At 41.1% G+C, this 21,800-nt stretch overlaps 1 protein-coding gene across 3 annotated transcripts in view; it reads right to left on the bottom strand.

The window, feature by feature from the left end:
* Positions 1-21,800, bottom strand: part of ESRRG (estrogen related receptor gamma) — a 432,435-nt gene that overhangs the window by 329,531 nt on the left and 81,104 nt on the right. The window lies entirely within an intron of this gene.

Raw genomic sequence — 21,800 nt, 5'->3', positions numbered from 1 at the left:
TTGAGAGTGAGATGGAGCTACAGCCCCCCTCCACTGAAAGAACCTTCCATGCTCCGACCCTTATAGGAGAGTCACTATATAGATTCATAGAGATGAAGGACCTGCATCTAAGAGACCAACTGAGTACACTGACGGGGCCCTAGAGAGGCAGGTATGACACGCCTCTTTCTTCAAAAGCAGGAAGGAAACAACATCTAGATACACTTGGGAAGAACTACGTGTTCAGCTGGTAACTGACGGGTACCAAGACCTTCCCCATGTTCACAGAAGGTAGAATTAGGAAGAGGAGGCTTCCTCTCTTGAGCACAGGACGAGGCATATAGGAGAATTGTATCTGATTTCTTGTGCATCACCGAGAGACAAGAATTAAAGAACAGCCCGACTGTGACAACCGAGGCTTAAGGGCCAATACAGTGACTCAATAGGAACAAGGGCAAAACGTTTCAAGAGGAACCCCATGATCAAGCAACACACACGCAGGGGAGTCCAATCTGTCAGCATATCCCATGAAATAAAACACAGTAGAAGCATGAAAAGTAATGTCTGTGCATTTTTAAAGACAACATGAGGGAAACGGGGGTCTCTCCATGTACGTTGCTAATGAAATACTGGCCAGGACCACAGTGATGGTCACCAATGTCAAGAGGCCACTGACCCCTCCAATGGGTGGAACATGAATATCCCCTAACCTTGTAGGGAACAGCTTACCTTTCCAATGGCAACAACGTTAGTGTAGGATTTTTTCCCCCTTACATTTTCATAATTTAATATTGTCTCATTGGCAAACCAGTAAATTTGTCAGATCTATTCATTTATGGGACATGAGCAAGGATCCAACCCAAAAGGAAAAAAACAAGCGAGGTCAATTTCCTTGGCTGCTGCATTTAATAAAATCTTCCAGGCAGTCGCGTTAAGCACACATTAATAGTTATAACTGAGTCCACTCTGCCTGTAGCAAGTCTTTGATTTTCCTAGATATATACTCAGGGCTGTATTAACACTCCAACTAACGCGCAGCCCTCATTTCTTATTTTAAGTTTTCTTCCTTCTCAGCTTTATTCGATTTATTAATCTTCGGCTTCTCTCTTATTTATAGCAAATGCTCCAGTTAAGATTTCAAAGCGTTTTCCATTCTAACACTCATTTATAACTTTCAGGGGCAAAAAAAAAAAAAAAAAAAAAAAAATTCTTCTACCACAGGGACCGAAGGACACTCTACTGATTTCACATTAATCTCCAAATATCTGAATTTCTCCCAATAGGATGGTTTTGTTCCTTGCAGGTATAGAAAGAAGCAGAGTGATTGGAAAAACTTGAAGCTTCTAGTTCAAATAAGTCCGGTGGTGGGTTTAACCAAACACACACTTCAAAGGGACTGTATAGGTAGAATGGCTATCAGAGGAAGCAATTAGGTAGAACCTCATGAGATTGCCAATATTCTACCAACACTGACCTACAAATAAGGCAAGTCCATGTGATTTAACGGAACACTGCTCAGATCTTCAGCCTCGGATGAAAGAAACCTTCAGAGCCACGAAGAGGTCCCTCAAATATCCAGGGGACGGATTCTGCACTGGACCTGCAGCCCAGAAGAAGCTGAAGGAGAGAAGATTATGGCCAATAGATAACTAAAAGGTCCCCGGCATTTGTTTGGGACACACTCTGATGCAGTTTATTAAGTGAAAATGTGGGAATACTCATTAATCAGATGGCATGAGGCCATTTCTGTCACACCCCTGGAGGCGTGAACGTAGTAAAGGCAGACTTGGAGGAGCAAGCGCTTCAAATAGGTGCCTGTGTTGTGATGAGAAGGCTCTCTGAGGAGCTCTAAATTGCATGCACTAGGGACACCTTTCAAACCCCAGCTTCTCCCCTTTGCTTGAAAGAATGAAGTTACGCCCTGGCTGGTATGGTTCAGGGGTTAGAGCGCCGACTTGCTCACCGAAGGGTCAAGGGTTTGATTCCCAATCAAGAGCACCTACCTGGGTTACAGGTTTGATCCCCAGCCCCTTTGAGGCAACCAATCATGTGTCTCTCTCACATCTGTCTCCCCCTCTCTCTCACTCTCCCCCTCCCTCCTACCTTATACTCCCTAAAAATCAATGGAAAAATATCCTTGGGTGAGGATTACAACAACAACAACGAAGAATGGAGTTACAAGTAAAACGCTTGACAATTAAAGAAGATTGAGGTTTCCCTTCCAGCTTCACCTTAACACACCAAGACGACAGAAAGCAACTGGAATCAAACTCCAATCATTTGCTTTCATGCTAAAGAGAAATGCTTTGAGTACTAGAACATGAAGAGATAATTTTTAAAATAAATTCTTGCCTAGAGGGAGAGCCGAGGATCAAGCAAGCCCAGAGAACAAGGAGGCCTCCTGCCTCGATTGGATTTTGACAGGGTCTAGAACAGCCGTGGGCAAACTACGGCCCGTGGGCCGGATCTGGCCCGTTTGAAATGAATAAAACTAAAAAAAAAAAAAAAAAAAAAAAAAAAAAAAAAAAAAAAAAAAAAAAAAAAAGACTGTACCCTTTTATGTAATGATGTTTACTTTGAATTTATATTAGTTCACACAAACACTCCATCCATGCTTTTGTTCCGGCCCTCCGGTCCAGTTTAAGAACCCATTGTGGCCCTCGAGTCAAAAAGTTTGCCCACCCCTGGTCTAGAATCAAGAAAAGTGCTTTGCGAATAAAAATAGGAAAAGGTTTCCAGTGCACTCTTGAGTGAGAAGGAAGCCAAGATGGCTCAAAAGTGAGAATCTGACAATATTTGTTTTCTAGGACGGTCCCTCCTGTTTTCTAGAAGTCCTGTTAAAAAGCTGGATAAATATAAAGAAACATCAGGAGAGCCCAGCCAGGGTGCCTCAGTGGTTGAGCATTATCGGTAATCTACTTACAGAGAGATACAAAATCTGGTGCCTCATGTACGCTCAAAAAGTAAATGGACAGCAGGATTTTTTAAAAGGAGAAACACAAATAGTTCCTTTGATCCTTCTGACTACATATAACCTCAGCATGTCCTCAGGTAGTAAAAGACAGAAAAAATTCCTCAGCTTTCTAGAGTTCCTGCCATATGATGTTCGTGTGGGTTTGATTATTGGAATTTATTTTTTAAGATTTCAATAAAAGGCAATCAGAAAAGATTACTGTGGGCAGGCATAATGTGTGTGTGTATGCGTGCTTGCACGCGCGTACTGTTAGTTACTGGGAAGATTTGGGGCATAAATACTTCAGTCCCCCAATCCAAAGCTTGCTCTAATAAAGGAGAAAAAAATTGAATATAATCAATGTTTTAAAATGTCCCTTGCAAGGAAGGATGGGTCAGAGATTGTGATACAGTGTTGGAGGGAACAATAATATAGTATCCCCCCTCCCCCCTTATCCACAGGGGATATGTTCCAAGATTCTCAGTGGATGCCTGAAACCATGGATAGTACTGAATACATATGGTGTTTTTTTCTACACATAAACACCTATGATAAAGTTTAATTTATACATTAGGCACAGTAAGAGTAACAATAACATAACAATTACAATAATAAGATGCTGTAATAAAAGTTATATGAATGTGGTCTCTCCCTCTGTCCTGTATTCACCCTTCCTCTCCTGTGATGACGTGAGATGATACAGAGCCTATGTGATGAGATGAAGGGAGGTGGATCCACTGGGCAAAGGATGACTCACATCCTGGGAGGGATGGCGCAGGACACAGCAGGACCACAGCAAATGCCACCAGGCTACTGAGAATGGCGAGCAATTTAAAACCTATGACTTGCCTATTTCTGGAATCTCCCATTTAATATCTTTGGACTGTAGTTGGCTGTGAGAAAGTGAAATTGAGGGTCAGAGGGGGTCTACAATACATCCATTTAGATACAGCTTTTGCAGGGATGGACCCAATGCATGGCTTTCCCCCAGTTAAAGTGAGCTCAGACTGAGAATTCCAGACTTAGATCTCCCAATATTTGCCTCTTGATAGTTAGCCTTCCCCAACTCAATAATCTTGGCTACCTTTGGTTGCAACTGCTGAAGGAGAATGCTTTCCTGTAAGTGTGAACAGAATCTTTTTCAAATAAGTGATTTCCTTAAGTCGGCCAAGATCACCCATCCTAACGCATTGCCAATCCTCCTCCTTGCACTTGCACCCTGGAAACGTGGAAAGTCGGGATGGGAAAGGAACATGGGTATGTAGCAAAAGAGAAGGAACCCATGAAAAACAAAGAGAAAGGAAACGTACTGGAAAGAAAGAGAGAGGGGAACGATGAGGAAATGCACAGTCTACTCAAGCTCAGAATGCCACTCATGAACTAAAGATGAAATGGAGCCCAGCTTCCCCTTGGTTGATCACCTCCTTCCTTGGAGGAAGCGAGAATGCAATCACCGATAGAGTACTTGGAGATGACACACTCCAAAGCCCCCATTTTGAGGAAATCTAGGCCCTGCAAGGCAAAGTGACTTACACAGTCATCACCAGAAGCCAAGTTCACGGTGGACCAGTCTAATATTCTACCAAGCACAGCTGCTTGAGAGCAGTAATGGCTTTTCCAAGTCTCAGCCCATAGCTAATGATACCAGCAGTGAGGCGAGATGAAGAAACCCTTCTCTCTCTGGGGGGACAACTCAGAAGGGTTCTCGGTATTTGATCCGGTAGAAACAGCTGGATTGGGGAGAGGCCCTCACTGACCCAGCTTCCGGAGTAACTTGACCCTGGGAGATAACACTCTAAATTTAGAGGGACAGACTCAAAACCCAATTTTTACAGTCTCCCCCCAAACCATCTCCGATGATGATGATATAACATTTCTGATGATTAAATAAGAGCTCTTCATTACATCATTCAGCTAATAACAAACAGTTGCCTCTGTCTTTAATAAAATATATAGAATGATAGGAAATAAATGAAGGTACCAAGTGGTAGGTACAACCTAAGCCCTAATGACATCATCACCCTCTCAAGAAGGAAGCAAAGAAGCCCAGGAAGGAAAAGTAGGTTTCCTTAAACAAAGATGAGGAGGGGAGTGCCGAAGAGGGGAGTGTGGGCAGGAAGGAGGCTTTTGCTCAATCAGTACCTATTTTCAGAGTTTCCTTCAAGCTGGCTTGGACCAAAAGTCATCAATTATTTAAAAGATGTAAAACGATGCTTCCTTTGTTGAGGCAAATCTGCAAGCTGACCCCGAGAGAAAATAAAAAAAAAAAAATGAATTAGGCGGAATGTATTAGTCTGCTTGAAGAAAATAAAGATTTAACTATTGGGACCTACTCGGTTTTAGAAATAGTTCAGTGTTGTTTCCTGAAATCCACCGCGCTTTCTTTTTCCCCTCTCTCTCCCTTCACCTATCTATTTATAATTGTCTGCAGCAGACCACACAAAAAGAAGAATGAATCATTTCCTAAACTTCTCCTTTCTCTCCAGATTCCCTGTGATGTATTGTCTTCATTTAAATTACAAATACACTAATCCGAAGCACTGTTTACCAAGGAGCCTTTTAAATGAAAGCTACACGAAATTGCATCACTCACATTTTAAAAATGACTTTCGACTCCGGACCTCATAAAAAACAGCCCACGGTGTTCTCCGTCTTGGCTGCTGTATTTCAGCCCAGCGAAGGAAATTCAATTAGTGAGCTTTGTACTTAGGACATTATGATTCTGACGGTTGGTCTGATCGAAAGTGGTGTGCCAAGCCCTAGTTCTGTTTACTTGGCAAACTACGGTTACAAAAAAAAAATTCAATAGGGTGGGTTGGCAGAAGGAAAGTTCTTTTCAGAATAGCTTACTTTTCACCATCATTAAAAATCATGGGAGGAGGAGAACGCTCCTTGGACAGGCTCATTATTTACTAAGTGAGCGGATTAACTTTTGGAGAAAGCTCCATGCCCGAGTCTGCTGTCACCAGCGTTAGTACTTTCCAAAAATAGCGACTGGCCCAAAATAAACCAGTAACTGACTAGAACCAATGTATCACAGATTTAATTCATCCTTATATTTTCATCTGCCGCAGCTCAAGTGCCAAACACACAGTCCAGAGACTGGAATCTGAGTGATGTCCTTGTAACCCGCCGATGAAACAAAGCAGTCAGCATCAACTATGAAGAGGTTCTTAATCTTTAATATTCAAAACTAGAGGCCCAGTGCACAAATTCGTGCACAGGTGGGGTCCAGCAGGCCTTCCCTGATTGGGGTGGGTGGGACTGGCCGGTCCCGCCCCTGGTCGAACTCCCCCTCAAACTCCTGGTTGAGGGGACAATTTGCATATTAGCCTTTTATTATATAGAATGCTTGGGCACATGAGAACATACCCACATGTAGCAAAGCCACTGGGCTGAAGCATCCTGCCTCACATGTCTTGATTTTCCATCCTGGAACCTGGACTTTGATCCAGAGCATCTGGCCCAAGCAGACTGGTAAGAATGAATCCAGGTGAGCTTTAAGTGGCCTGATTCTTTGTATAGCAAAAGTCGACAAGCCTTTGTGGAAATGTCAGAAGTATAGACAGTTATTGGTCTATATTGATAACAAGCATAACTCATTAGCTAATTGAGATGGGAGCATCCATTTAAATTTCAAAGTCATTTCAGCCCATATCACTCCTTTGCTTCTCTCATGGGGCATGGACATCTCTATCCAGCTTGTCCTGCAGACAGAAACAAAGGAATCATTCTCAGGGTCTCTTTTCTCTCACCAGAATTATCCATTCCATCTCCAAATCTTTCCTCCTTTGGAAAACAATTGTGGAACTATCGTATGAAATTCCAGAGGTGGCATTAGGAAGGTTGAGAACCACTGATATAGATGGTCTTTTAGATAATAAATCCATGCTGAAGTGAATCGTTCCTTGTGTCCAATACCAAAGGGAAAATGCCTGTTCCCTTCCTTCCCACCGATGGGCTGCCTCAGATGTGTTTTCTCAGGATTCATTAGTAAAGTGTCCAGGGAGACAGAGCTAGTGCTGAGTCTATACATCTCTTCCCGAATCCATGTTGAGGGACTGCATGTTGGGTAGCTTGAAGGCAGCCATAGTGAGGGTATTTACACCAAGGAAATCAGCAAACATTACAAATCAGAGTGTGTTTTTTAACCCCTCCCCCATAGTTTACCAGCATACCACTGAAAAAAAAAGGCTTTAATTTATTGTTTTCTTCTTAGCAAATTAAACATGCTCTAGTCCTTCATCAACATTTATCTTTTTTTTTCTCTTTCCTCCTTATAGTGGATATTAGGCAGCAGTTCACCAAATTCATCTCCTCTTGTTTGTTGGCTCAGGGCCAGGCCATATTTCCAGTTAGTTGTGGTCATGTGATTGAGTTTTCCTCCATGAAAAGAGACTAAAAGTGACAGAAGTCTCTCCATACTTGGTCCATAAAATCCTTTGCCACACAATATTTTATACCATTTCCCTTTCCAAAGACTTTTGCAGATGATATGGGCAAACTTGGATACCATCCATTGAAATCAGAGAGTAAAAAATAGAAGAAACCCAACTTTCAAATTACCATGTGAAAGAGACCACCCCCATGAAGAATACCCATCATGGATTTTATATGAGTGAAAAAATAATATTTATTGTGTTTAAACTACTGGTCACCATTTCAGTCATTCAACATCTCCTCTTCTTCCCACTATTGTCTTTTCTCCTTCCAGCTGATGATAAATCTAGGGATAAGGACTGGTCAAGATTGAGAAGATAAAAATAGGGGACCTAATATGATATTGATTTCTCATTTGGGCTTTTTATTTCACTTGAGAGTTTTAAGTTCTCTGCGTTGTTCATTTGAACAGCCCTCAGCTAGAAAGCCATGTTATTTCCACATGCTTGCAGCTTATTCTTTTTCCCTGTAGTGATGTCACCTAAATGAAACGTTCCAATTTAGAATTGTTTCCACATTAGAAATATCTGAAGAATCCAATCCATATGCCCTATGACTTGTCAAGGAAATTAACTATAAAGGCAATATCGATATTATACAATTAAAAGGAGAGCTCTTAGCATATTTAATTTCCCCTGACCTGACTTTCTTCAGTCATTATGGACAAAAAGTATGAATTCATTATTTGAAAATAGCCTGGATTGCTCAATATATTCTAGAAGGAACTCCGACACCCCCTTGTGTGCACATATAAGCACACGTGTTTCTCCCTCTACCAAGGGCAAGATCATACTAACGAAGGTAAAGATAAGAAACATTCTAAACTGTTAACCATGTAGACGAGTGGTTCTCAACCTTCTGGCCCTTTAAACACAGTTCCTCATGTTGTGACCCAACCATAAAATTATTTTTGTTGCTACTTCATCACTGTAATGTTGCTACTGTTATGAATCGTAATGTAAATATCTGATATGCAGGATGGTCTTAGGTGACTCCTGTGAAAGGGTCATTTGATGGCCAAAGGGCTTGCGACCCACAGGTTGAGAACCGCTGATGTAGACTCAGAGTAAGGGGACGATAAATATGTTTTTAGCCCAGATGTTTGTATCGCCAGCCTTTCTCTCTCTTGAGCACTCATGATGTAAGAAAGAAAAGAAGAAAAGGAGAGAGCGAAATAAGGAAACGAAAAATCATTTTAATCTTTCCATATTATTTACCATATAAAGCATCACATGTTTTTTTTCTCCCTATAAACTTGTACAAGAGTCTATTTGAGGGTGTTTGGGATTGTTGTGTTTTGAAAATGTTAACAATCTTAGCTCCGAAGCTTAATCACCCGTATGTGTTACAAGACCAGATGGTTCCAGTGGGTGTTTGTTTACAAGCTCTTTGCATGAGGTCTGTAGCTGCTTTTCAGACCAAAGCTGAATATTTCAACTCGCCAAGGAGGCGATGAGGAATTAACGGAAAACGACTGGATCTCATAGGTTCCTGGGCCGCTGGCCTGCACTCAACCACCATTTTGTGCACATTTACAGGATGTATTTGGGGTCCCAGAAACAGTAACATGTGTTTAACGTGCTCTGTGTTCTTAGTGGGACACTGGCGGACTTTGGGGAGGAAGACATCTACATGGGCTCCAGGTTCCAGAAGCGGTTGGTGGACTCAAAGAGAACAGAGCATCCGGCCTTCCCTACACCTTCGCCACCCTGGAGCTCCAGAGCTTAATGTGTTTCCTGTCTCCACTGGCTTCTTGCCCTGAGCCGTGGTGACCAGCCACGCCCACCTCCAGCTCCTCCTTTTGGATGCAGATGAAAACAGAGAAAGAAAACTTTCTCGGGGCCTCCCCTCCTCTTTGTTCCTTGTACATGGACCACAGAGCCACTAACTGCAAACATGCAAAGAATGCAGGTTTATTTACTGTAAAATATGTCAAATAACAATGGTTTCATGAAGGCACAGGCTTTTATGGCTTTGAGAAAGTCACCTTCTCCCACCTGGCCGACTACTCAGGTACTTACCTTCTAAGAAAGGTAGTCCATGCTTTTTTATCTTCATTTTTAATGCTTAATAACATTTTTAATGTTTTATCTCTATTTTTAATAAGATTAATGATGTTCAGGATACTTAACACACCCAGTACTGATATCTTATATCATAAGCTGTCTATTCTTTATGGTATCTTTCTTGTTACCACCCAATCGGTTCTAAGAAATAAGATATTTGAGGTGAAAAGGGAAGAAATAAACAGATGTCTGAGCATTTCTGAGAGCTTGCCTCTACCATATTCCATAACAAAAGCAGAAAAAACTACAAACTAGCAAAAATGTGTTTGATCATTATCATTTGATGCATCTAACTCTTCTCTTTTATCAGTTTGGGGGGGAAATAACTTTCATAGCTCCTTTGGATGACCGCAGCAAAATGTGCTAACATTTAACTGTGTATTTAAGAGAAGGGATGTGGCTCCATTTCTAGTTAATTCTCCTTAATTCTCCGGAGAGCCACATGGTTTCTAGCATATAGATAGCTGGCGCTCCATACTCCTAAAAACTCAAAGCTTAATTTAACATATGCCATTCGTCTTTACAAAAACACCTACATAGAGTAGCATGCTCAATGATGTCTATAACTGTTTTGCCTCTTGAAGGAAACTATAGAGTGTTTGCATTATTCATAGCCTTCAGTTAAGGAGAGTATATCTGATGAAATTCAGACAGACTTGATATACTGTCTTGATTTTCAACAAAAGAAATGAAACCTAGAATGTGTACTTGCCTGTAGAAACAATGGCCACCAAATAGTAGTTGCCAAGGACTGAATATACCCCTCCCCACCGCCCCCCCCCAATTCATATGTTGAATCTTAACTCTCAATTTGATGGCATTTGAAGGTGGGGCCTTTAGGAGGTACTTGGATCATGAGGGTGGGGCCTTCATGATGGGATTAGTGCCCTTACAACAGAAGCCTGAGAGAGACCCGTTACCCCTTCCTCCATGAGAGGTTACAACAAAGAGACAGCCACCTAGGAAGTGAACCTCTTCAGATACTTAATCTTGGATTTCTCAGCCCCAGGACTGTGAGAAATAAATGTTATTTCTAAGCCACCTAGTTTATATTATTTTGTCACAGCAGCTCAAATAGACTAAGGACAGCAGCCAACCTTCAATGAAAATGTGTTAAATGAATGAATAAACACCAACCAGCTTCCTATCTAGGTCTACACTGGAACTCAGTTCCTGATTTGCTCACTACCCTTGCATTATTGTGGACAATGATTATTTAGTGTTATGTGCGACACAAAATTTGTGGTCACATGAAATAAGTATATTTGAAACCAAGATATGATTTCCTCTAAATATATCCCTCTGTTGAACACTAGGAAAAATTTCAGCAGGTCTCTGCACACAAACATCACCTTCTCTGCAGACCAGAGGAGGATAGATACACGAGCAGTAGCCAGGACATATCGCACATCGTCACTAGGTATGTTTTATATACTGTCAGTAGCAGCATCAGACACTGTTATCCAAGCACTTAGATGGTGCAGCCAGTGTCAATACTGATGTTCCCATTTATAGCCCAATAAACCACACGTTGAACAATATTAGTGATGTTGAGCTTAGGTAGCACTGCAGGTATTAATACGCTAATCCAGATATATTGCTACAAGCATCGTTTACAGCACGGAACATAAACACAAACCAGGCGATACGAATAAATCACGTTCCTGAAGGCTGAAGGCCGTGCAGCCAAACGGGGCCCTCTGTAGTACACAGTGGAGCAGAAGGCAGGAATGGATATATTTAAATTTTCCATCTTTAAGCTGTCACTCAAAAACTTTGTATCCTTTTTTTAGCGTATTGATCTACCCGGCTTGTGATAAGACTGCAGTTGGTTGGGCTGTTTTTAGCTTCTGCTTCTTTATTAAAAGCGCTAAATCAGGAATCATAAAAATGCTACTAATTTAGCATTTTTTTCACTAGAAATTAAAACTAAAAACAGCACCCAGATAGTGTAACTCTCACGGTTTATTGCCCTAGAAGCCCAGATTTAATTACCATGTGGTATAGCATAATAATAGGTATAATGGAGCCATGGATCACTATATTTACACCTGAAATAAAAGCCTGTATTAAATACGCTAAAATAATTACTATGGGTTTTCTGGTACTTTCCACTAAATATTTTTGCACAGGAATATACAGGGTGTCCCCAAAAATGTATACATACTTTAACAGCCGATTTCTATCATGTTTTGAAAAGGAAGTGTCTTTTAGTAAACACTGCCTTTATAATTATTCAAAGCGTGTATACAGCTTTTGGGACTCTCTCTCTCTCTCTCTCTCTCTCTCTCTATATATATATATATATATATACACACACACACACACACAAACACACACGTCATGTCTACAGTTATATATTAATATCTATTTATATATTAATTCTGCATGTTCATTCCCCTCTCCCCTTTTCATTTACAAAGAAACACATCCTTAATGTTTGGGCTATTCCTTACCTTACAATATTCTTCCTGCATCAAAAAAAAAATCAGAACAGCTGGAGAGATTGGCTAATTATCTGGCCAACCCACTGATGTAACCTCTCCAACACACACACACACACACACACACACACACGCACGCACACACATGCACACACACACACACTGCCTGGGTTGTGAGTGGCAAATTATATACCACAACCAGGGAACTTCCAGATGCCGGTTTTGGATGGAGAACCTCGTTCTCCCAAACTTACGTCTCTCTCACATGAAGACTTTCTAGAAGTCCCTCCGCAAACTAGGATTTGTTTCTCCCATCACAGCTGGTTACAAAGGGCAAGGCTGGACGTGGAAGGGAGACCGGTCCTCAGAGCTAATTGGCCATATTTTGCCAAGTGTTGCGTGGAAAGGGAAAGCCACAGCCTCCCCAGGCCAGGATCCATGATAAATGTTCTCATGATGAAGGGCTGGTGTGGTCATGGTCGGGGATCCCAGCACGGTCCTGAGTCTCACCCACTCAGGACCAAGCACAGGGCTTGCTCCTACTCCCTACAACATCCACCCCTGATGTCCATACTGGAAGGGGTGGTGGTGACAACTATGGAACAGCTATGAAATCTATTCCCAGCACAACAGCAGCTGGAATTGTAGTCACTGTGCTGACACCCACCTCCGGAGGGGACCCTGAGAGCTGCATAAAACAGCAAACGTGTCAACGAAGGGAAGGTTATTTTCTTTTAGTGCATCTAAAATCATGGGTCTTTCACAGACACTTTTGTTTACTGGACCCATCCTAATGTCAATCATTCTAACCTTCCTGCAACATTTCAAACCGAGCCCCAAATCTTTCCTGGTACAGCCTGGTGCCAGCTACCAGCATGTGGGCACCACCGGAGTCATCGATTTTCTCCAGAGCTCCCTGTTCACTCCTGTACCCCTCACTTCCACCGACGCTGCTGCTTCCCCAAACACTACCTCGCCATAACTCACACGGGGCCACTTTGGCTTGTCCACAATCTGCATATGGATATGTGGGCACGAGTGTGCACCCCCAACCACAGAAGCACATCCCCTCTCTCCCCCACATAAATATGGTGATGAACTGGCCCCCTGGAGTTTTCCTGACAGTGGGGTGAAGCAGTAGCTGCAGTGACCGGGGATGTCCTGGCTCCTCCTTGCAGGGAGGCATTCAGCGCACGTAACAATTATCCATCCATCTCGTTCACACGAAAGGCATGGCAATGCAATTTCAGCTTTATAATCAAGACCATATGACAAAACCCAAGGCCATTAGGGACCAATTTTGAGTATTCTCTGCAAGTCAATGATTTTCCAACTGCACTTACATATGCTGAATAGTTACCTCGGCGTGATCGCACCTGCTCTCGTTTATGTAACCCCTCTGTTTTCCAGAGCCTTTCTTAGCAATGCAAGAGAGCAAAGCTTGAAAGGCTCGCCGGCTTGTTTCCCCTTCATTAATTTTTTTTTCATTTCCCCAAGCATAGTAGGAAAATGCTGAGGGTAAAGTTTCTGCTTGTGCCAACGACCATATTTCAGGATTTGCTTTCTTATCTTCCTCCTTCTCCTCCCCCCTCGGCCCTGACTCCTTCACCCTCACTCGCGGCCCCGCCTGCTTTGCACTGAACTGAAGCCTAGTCTTCCAGGCCCATAATTGCTTCACGTGGACCTTTGACCTCACCGCTGCAGGGTCGGTGACATAATAATGTTGTCTCCAAGAGGATGTGATGTCATCATAAATCAAAGAGCTCTCTGAGCAGGGGCTCCCCTCACAGAGTTGAAAGAATGCCAAAGTTATTTTGAAATCATATACAATGTGACTCAAATATTCTTCCATGTCATATTTTAAATTGCTTAGACAAATGAATAAACCCATCCCCTTTTTACAGGTAAAGTTGTAAATACTGAAAGCAACAATATAGTCCACCATTAATGATTTATCAATTTGGAGGGCAATAAAAAAATCAGGAGAGTAATAAGGAAAACATTAGAATGACTATGCAAGCTAAGAAATGAACCAAATATTATATTTTACTAACATTACTTTGGATTCTCTATATTTTACTGGCATTACTTGGGATTCTCTATAGACTCCATGCTCTGCCTGATTTTTTAATTGTTAAAAGGAAGAGAAATTATCTCTCAACATCAATTCCTTGCCATCTTGGTTCTTTATTTATAAGTAAAGCTGCATTATAATGTCTCATATGTGGATATTTTCCTAAGATGATGAGATAATGGACTCCTTCACATGAGTTTCATCACTATTTTTTTTTTAATTGTGAGACTGTATGGATTAGAAATGCCGTAAGTGATAACTCAGCACAACATCACTTTTTACAAAACCTCAGTGTGACTCCCTCTCCATTGAAGAACTAATCACTGCCCTGGCCAGTGTAGCTCAGTTAGTTGGGCGCCATCTGTGCACCGGAAGGTTGATGGTTTGATTCTGTCAGGGCACATGCCCAGGTTGTGAGCTTGATCTCCAGAAGGAGGCGTGCAGGAGGCCGCTGATGGATGGTTCACTTCCACATCCATGTTTCTCTCCCTCTCTCCTTCTTCTTTCTTCCTTCTCTAAATATATCAATAAAAAATCTTTTAAAAAAAGAAGAAGAAGTAAACACACATTGCAGCTGGCCATTTTCAGAAAGTTCTGTGAAGATACTTAAGAAAAAATCCCTGTCCTGTTTTGGAGCCACCAAAACCAAGCTCAGTTTGCTTCACTCTATGCTCCGGAAATACCATCAACCTTCCTACCTCTCTCTGCTTGATTTAACGTGACAAATCTTGGCCTCTTTTGAGGAACAGAATGTGTTACGTAATTTTCAATATCATGCCCTCAGAAGTCCCTAGTGAATTTGTCGAGACACGTAAACAAGGGGACCTCATGTAAAAAGAGCGAGTGATCATGGCTCCACGTTCCACCTGTTGAACGATACTCTGATGACCTAATCGGGTTCTCAAATGCATACATTCTGTGTGCCTCAGAACATCAAGGGCATCATCTATACACGGGCACGGTTCAAGTCAACCTATGTGCTGTGTTGCCTCAATTAAGGGACTTGCCAGCTGACAGGCAGAGGAGGAAGTTGTGACATCTCTCAGTGATCCGCCTGAGTGTGTGTGAACTTCGCTGTTCACCCGATTGTCACCGCATGGGAACGATTCGCATTGGCAATGGCATATGGAGTGGGTTTTAACTTAAATTTGAATCTCTTAAAATGCCTCCCCAAAAGACTGCCCTGTGGTGCTGCCCTGGAAATAAAGCCATTATGTGCAGAGGAGCTCAGCCTGTCACATGCTTGACAGTGCAGTTACAGACCACAGAAATGGCCAGGTTTCAGAAGAAATCACAAAATGTGGATGGCTAACAGAGGTCGGCTTGAATAATTCCTGTGTCACTTATGTGCCAATTATTCATCTGTCAAAGCTTGCAAACAAGGAGTAAACAATACGGAGTGTTTAACCTAATAGCAAACAACAACAAAAAGCACAAATAAACATAGGAAACTCTAATATTCCTCCATAATTTTAAAATTTTACTTTCAGTCCTGATAAAGAGCTCAAGATGATGAAGATAGATTATGAAAAGCATCATATCACTGTGATGCCAAATGTATTGAGCACTGAGCCCTGGCTGGATAGCTCAATTGATTAGAGCACTGTCCAGGTACGCCAAGGTTGCAGGTTAGACCCTCGGGTAGGGCACATACAGGAATCAGCCAATGAATGTTTAAGTCAGTGTCTCTGTCTCTGTCTCTGTCTGTCTCTCTCTCTCTCTCTCTCTCTCTCTCTCTCTCCCCGTCAAAGAACCTAGAAATGAAAAATGCTCGGTTCAATTCTTATACTTTTTTGCTGAACCTTAGGAAACACACTTGTCTCTATACTTTGCTCTCTTCCTCATGGTCACTTCTTCCCAGTCTCCTCTGCTGATTATTCTCCATTTCTCTGTCTTCTGATTATTAAAAAAGCTAAGTCCTGAGACCTTTTTAAAAAAATTTTCTACACTCGCTCCCTAGGTGGCCACAGCTAGCCCCCATAGTTTTAACACCATATATATGCTGACAAACCCCAAACTTACAACTTTAGCTTTACATGTCGACTCTGAACTTCACACTCATTTATCCATCTTCCTACGTGGCACAATTCATTTAGATGCCTACTATGCATCTCAAAATTAACATTTCCAGAATGTTGCTCTTCTGTTGATCTCTGCCTTTTAACTACATTTAGGCTCCCTCAATATTTTCCATCTTCTTGTTGCTCAGACCAAAATCTTTAGCTACATCCTTGATTCCTTCTTTCTATAAAATCATCCATGCAACCTGTATGCCCATTCATTCCACAAATGTGTCATTCATTAGTTCGCTACCATATTCCTGGATCCTAGAAAAAAAATTTAACCCTGTGAAAGTATGGAGAAGACTGCATACCCAGGCTGTTTGCAAACTTAAACACATGATTTTTTTTAGTCCTCAACTGTATTACCTTTTAAAAGCTGCAAATATATCTATTTAAAAGAAAAAAACTAAAACTGTACTTTCAAAGAAAATGGTTTTTTAAACAAGGCTAAGTAAATACATGAACCAAACAGACTTTCTAGAACAGTGAAAAATTATATTTCCATACCTATCTATATCTATCTATCTATCTACACACACACACACACACACACACACACACACACATTCTAGTAAGTGGAGAAATAATAAAATAGATAAATAAACTAATTTGTACTGAGTGTTTACCATGTGCCAGGAACTGTTAGTCCTCATAAGGACTCCTATGAGGGACTATTCCCAGTTTACAGATTAGGAAATTGAGTTTTATGGTGTTTAAGCCACATGTTAAGTTTAAAGAGCTAGTCAGTCTCAGAGCGAGAATTTAAACTGCATTCTATTGTATCAGTTTGCCTAGTTACTATATATAGGTATGCATGTGTATTAATTTAAATTAGAAACAGAACATTAAATAAAGAAGTGTAAAATATAATGTAAACAATTCTAGTCCCTTAGAGGTTTTAAAATTGTATAAGCTTTTATAAAATGATCATAATGTACACATTTTTATAGCTTTCAAATTGTATTTCTAATAGTTGATACAAAAAATTTATGTGTTTTAAGTGTAAATTATGAAGCATAATAATAAAATAAACTCTTGTGAACCTTCCATCCAGCTAGACAGGTGTGGGGACCTTTTTTCTGCCACGGCCATTTGGATATTTAAAACCTCATTCTCAGGCCATAAAAAATTATCAACTTAAAAATTAGCCTGTTATATTTGGTCAAACATTTAATTAACTGACCCTTAATGCCTTGGCAGGACCAGACCAAATGATTTCACGGGCCTTATAAGGCACCCGGGCCAGATGTTCCCCACCCCTGAGCTAGAATAATGAGTATGCCCAAAAGGTTAAATTTATCCCTGGTCCTTTCTTCAATCACACTCAGCTCCTTAGAGGTAAACGCTATCTTGAATTGAGTTCATATCATTCTTTTGTTTTTCTTAGAAATTTGACCACAAGATTGTTTCCCTGGATAATATATATATAGTTTATATTTATTTCTATGTGATCTTTTAAGATGGTATCGTTTTGTATAAAGTTCTTTGGGGTTTTTTTTCTCATTCAATGTTAATGCTTCTATGATTCAGAGCTGTGGTTCATTGATTTCACTGCTCTATTGTATTCCATTTTATGATGATTCCAAATTTATTAGTCCATCCTTCTGCTGACTTCTCCTATAAACATCAAGGCATGTTATAAAGCTAATGTAAGGCATTATGATATTTACACAATAGACAAATTGATCAACAGAACCAAATAGAGAGCTTAGAAACAGGACCGCACCAGATGGTAACTCGATATCTAACAAGAGTAAATTGCAGATCTGTGGGGAAAGGACGAACTCTTTGGGAAATGGTGCTAAGATACTTGATGATCTGGAAAAGAAACACTGTCTTATATTATAAACAACAGCAAATCCAAGATGGATTAAAAGCCAAAAAGCAAACCTCTAAAACTTAAAGAAGACAATATAACGGGATGACTTTATGACCCCCAGTTAGGAAAAAGAAAATTATTTCGGACAACAGAAAAAGTGCTGACCATAAGGGAAAATAATTGATAAATTCTAACAGTCAGAGAATGCTTTCATAAAAGGATACCGTAAAGAAAATACATGGAGAATTATTAAGAATTTCTTTTATAAGTACAATTCCCTGTTCCCTAAAATAGTTACTACTTGAGCACCTCACTCTGACTTCATCTACTTCTTCCTAGTGCTCTGAAGGGTAGGTACTACATAAACACTGTTGATTAACAGACTTTCATTTTAAAACTGTTTTCTGTGGCAGCATATGTAAAATTCTACCTTGCTCTAAACAAAGTCGACCAACTATAGGTGGCATTGTTGTAGCATATATCATGTTCTCAATTACCCTGTATGACAGCAAAGACTGATACCAGTAAAACTTCATTTAAGTTTTTTAATTCAATTGAACCAGGAGGTCATTGACACTTCAGTAATTGCTATTGAAAACCATTTGGCTGAAAGAGAAACACACACACACACACACACACACACACACACACGCCCAAAATAAACTGTGACATAATCTTCACTACAGATAATTCATTTCAAAAGAATTACCTAGTTTGGTTCTTGGTACAAGATCAGCATTGCAATGGTTTTACCTGGTAGGTGTGTTAATGATTCGAATATAGTCCAAACATGACATAATTTATACGACACAAATAAAGAAAAAATGTCAGTACTTCTTTCTCCCAATATTTCCCTGTTTGCAAACAGAAAGTCCAGTTCTTCAAGTTGGTTCTAGGTCTAAACTCTGGAATAAACACAAGGAAACGAAAAGACTTAGAGAGAGCAAGGCAGTGGTTTGGAAGAATCTGGGACCAGCCCTCTTTCTACAGATGGCGACAGGGTGGCAAGTTGGTGACCACAGGTGAGTCCCCGGTACTGTCCACGTCCCCATACTACTGAATGCTGGTGACCTGCTTATTTCCCCAGACTAGGGAGCTCCAGGAAAGTCTTTGACTTTTTTCTGATTTCCTCTCTGCTTTTATCCCAAGAAGAAATGGCTTACCGTAGCTAAGTGCCTAACATTCCCTAGTCTGGGAATTTTAAAGATGTGGAGCCCCATGAGAGCATGGTAGAGAAGGGGGTGTGGGTGCACAATTCAGACTATAAATGTATTCTGTAAAGTCTGGCATCTGTCCTCTCTTCCATTAGATCATGGGTTCCCACCAGTGGGGACCTTCTGGTATTTTTTTTTCTTTGCTAAACCATAAAATTCATTGTTAGGCTCACAAATGCTGTTGTCAAAAAAAAGTCACCACAATACCAGAAGGCATGACTAGTTGTATAAGGAATCATTGAACTCTAATCGTTGTAACTGTTTTTTAAAAATGCTGTATTTCAGGGCTATTCAACCCATATTCTATATGTAAAACTTGGATCTCTGACAAGAGCAGTGCAAATGAACAAAGGGTGAAAATCAGAAACTGCGAAGCGTGTCCATGAATACAACAAGACGGTGATAAGCCAAAGAAAGAACCAGGTAGACTATCACTCTTCCCGCAGAGGGTGGCTCCTGCAATTGTGAAAACAGCTTGGGATTCAGATACACAAGCATCTTGGCTTGAGACCCATCTGTCCGTCGGTGTCACGTACAAGCCATGTGATCCTGAACAAGTTCTGCCATCTCTCCGGCTGCTTTGTGAAAGGGAAGGAATGAATCCTCGGCTCCCTGCCTGGTGCGAAGATTTGATGAGATGATGCACTTAAAACACTTTGTAAACTGGAAGGCATTATAGGAACATGATTCATCTATTTAAAGAACAATTATCGAAACCGATTCTCCCTGAGGAAAGAACAAAGGAAATGGGCTTATTTAATTATAGCAGAAGGAATTTATATTAGGCAGCGGGAAAAGCACCCTGGCCGTGACACTGATTACAAAGGAGGGAACTGGGCTGCTTTCTGAGGAATAAACCATCATTGCTGGAGAGAATTAAAACAATGCTGCCTGGAGGTAGAGGGAGAGGGTGTGTGCCATTTCCTGGTGCTACTCGGGATAGAAATCGGGCGCAAAGTTAATAAAAGTCTTTGGCCACTTTAGTCATCTAAAGACAGCCTTACACCCTGTTTTCTGGGGCCCTATGGAATCTAATAGTATCAAACTATGTAATTCTAAAGCATTTGCTGGCTTCCTCTTGTAAAAGTTGAATGAAGACCTGTCTCTTCCTCTCCATTCTTCCCAGATGAATATCTTTAAGTGAGTCACCAACCTACGAGAGTAATTTGATGGCAGTGTGCCGAATATGAAGCCATGCAGGGCTGTCCTCAGGGAAATTCAAGGAAGGGGGCAGGGGGACAATCATATCACTCCCTGATCCTTCCCACAAGCGACTTCGAGGGCCCACTCTGTAGAAAGTGCTGGAAGGATGCAGGAGAAGCTCAAGCAGACACGGTCTCTGTTCTCAAGGAGTTTCAGTTCAGTGGGAGAGGCAGATATTACTCAAAGCCACTTTATTGAAAATAAATGCCCGGAAAGTGTATAATAAAGGGGTTTATTATACAAACCAGAGAAGCTAAGTAAGGGTGACCTGACCCTTAACAGTAAGTGTTAACTAGGCAAAGATAACACTTGGAGGTTTTATAGCTGAAAGGCCAGGAGGTGCAAGGGTCCTGTGGCAGAAGGGATGTATGGGCTGAGCCAAATGAGAGAGAGAGATGGATGGAGACCCACCAGAAAGAGACTTGTAGACCATCTTTAGGATGCTGGTCTTTATCCTCAGAGCAATGTGAAGTCACTATTGCAATGAAGGTCAAGAGGAAAGCAAACCACAGAACCTCCGAACGGCTTGTGGAAAGGCCTTAACTGTTGTTCTGCGATGAAATGAAGAAGGATTGAAAATCACTGGAGCCTCCTTACGGCACAGTTGTGCTTGGCCAGCCATCTCCTTTCCTTCCAAGTGGACCAGGCCCCTGATCATCTCAGTTTCTGCACCCTGTGGACAACTCTGCCTAGCTACTCCTCTGCCCCCTATAGAAACTGAACAATGGGCCATGGGAGTTAGGTATATGCAGTCCACAAAGAAATATGTATTTCCTAAGGTGGTAAAAGTGTATGGAGGGGCGAGCGTGGCAGTCAGCAATGAATGTGAGTCAGTATGGGACCAACTAAACCTGGGGGTAGACCAAGAAAGAGAAACTGCCATTCAGACTTACATAATCTCTTTTCTGCTCTTAGATAATGGCTATCTATAAAAAATGCCCAAACTATTAGTAGCTCAGTATTTTTTTTAAAAAAAAAGAGAGAAGAAAAAAAACTCTGGCAGGGAAATAATAACAAAATGTATGATCCACAGAGGTGGTGGAAAGATATAATGTTATTTTACATATTTGATATAGAGCCTAAATTAAGCCACAGAAAAGAGCCCATGAATCTTCACAGCCTCATTATCAAGCCTCCTTAAACCTCAAATACAGAAAAATACATTTCATAAACAAAGACCCAATAGGATTTTAATAGTACAATAAATTTCACAGACATTTGCACTAATCACATTTCACTACATTTTTTTTTGAAGAAAGAAATTCCATTTGATAGAGAGTCAGATTTTGAAAGAGGGTACAAAATATATTTTAGGGAGCCAGCTTTCAACTAACCATGGAAATACAAGTCAAATATATTATAGTCACATCAAGTATTAGGAATCTGCAAATATGCACATATGCCTCTCCCCCCACTCCTCAGATTCCTTGTGTCGTGGCTCAATCCCCTAAGAACTCATCTTTCCTCCAACCACTACACATGGCAGGAAAGTCAGCCCTCAGTTAGAGCTGTCAGTCCCTGAGGTGTTTGAGGGTCCTGCATGCC

Source organism: Myotis yumanensis, unplaced genomic scaffold, assembly GCF_028538775.1.
Source record: "Myotis yumanensis isolate MYYU_CA2020_CCGP unplaced genomic scaffold, mMyoYum1.0.hap1 SCAF_22, whole genome shotgun sequence".
In the NCBI taxonomy this organism is placed as follows: Eukaryota; Metazoa; Chordata; class Mammalia; order Chiroptera; family Vespertilionidae; genus Myotis; species Myotis yumanensis.
This window is presented reverse-complemented; position numbering and strand designations above follow the sequence as displayed.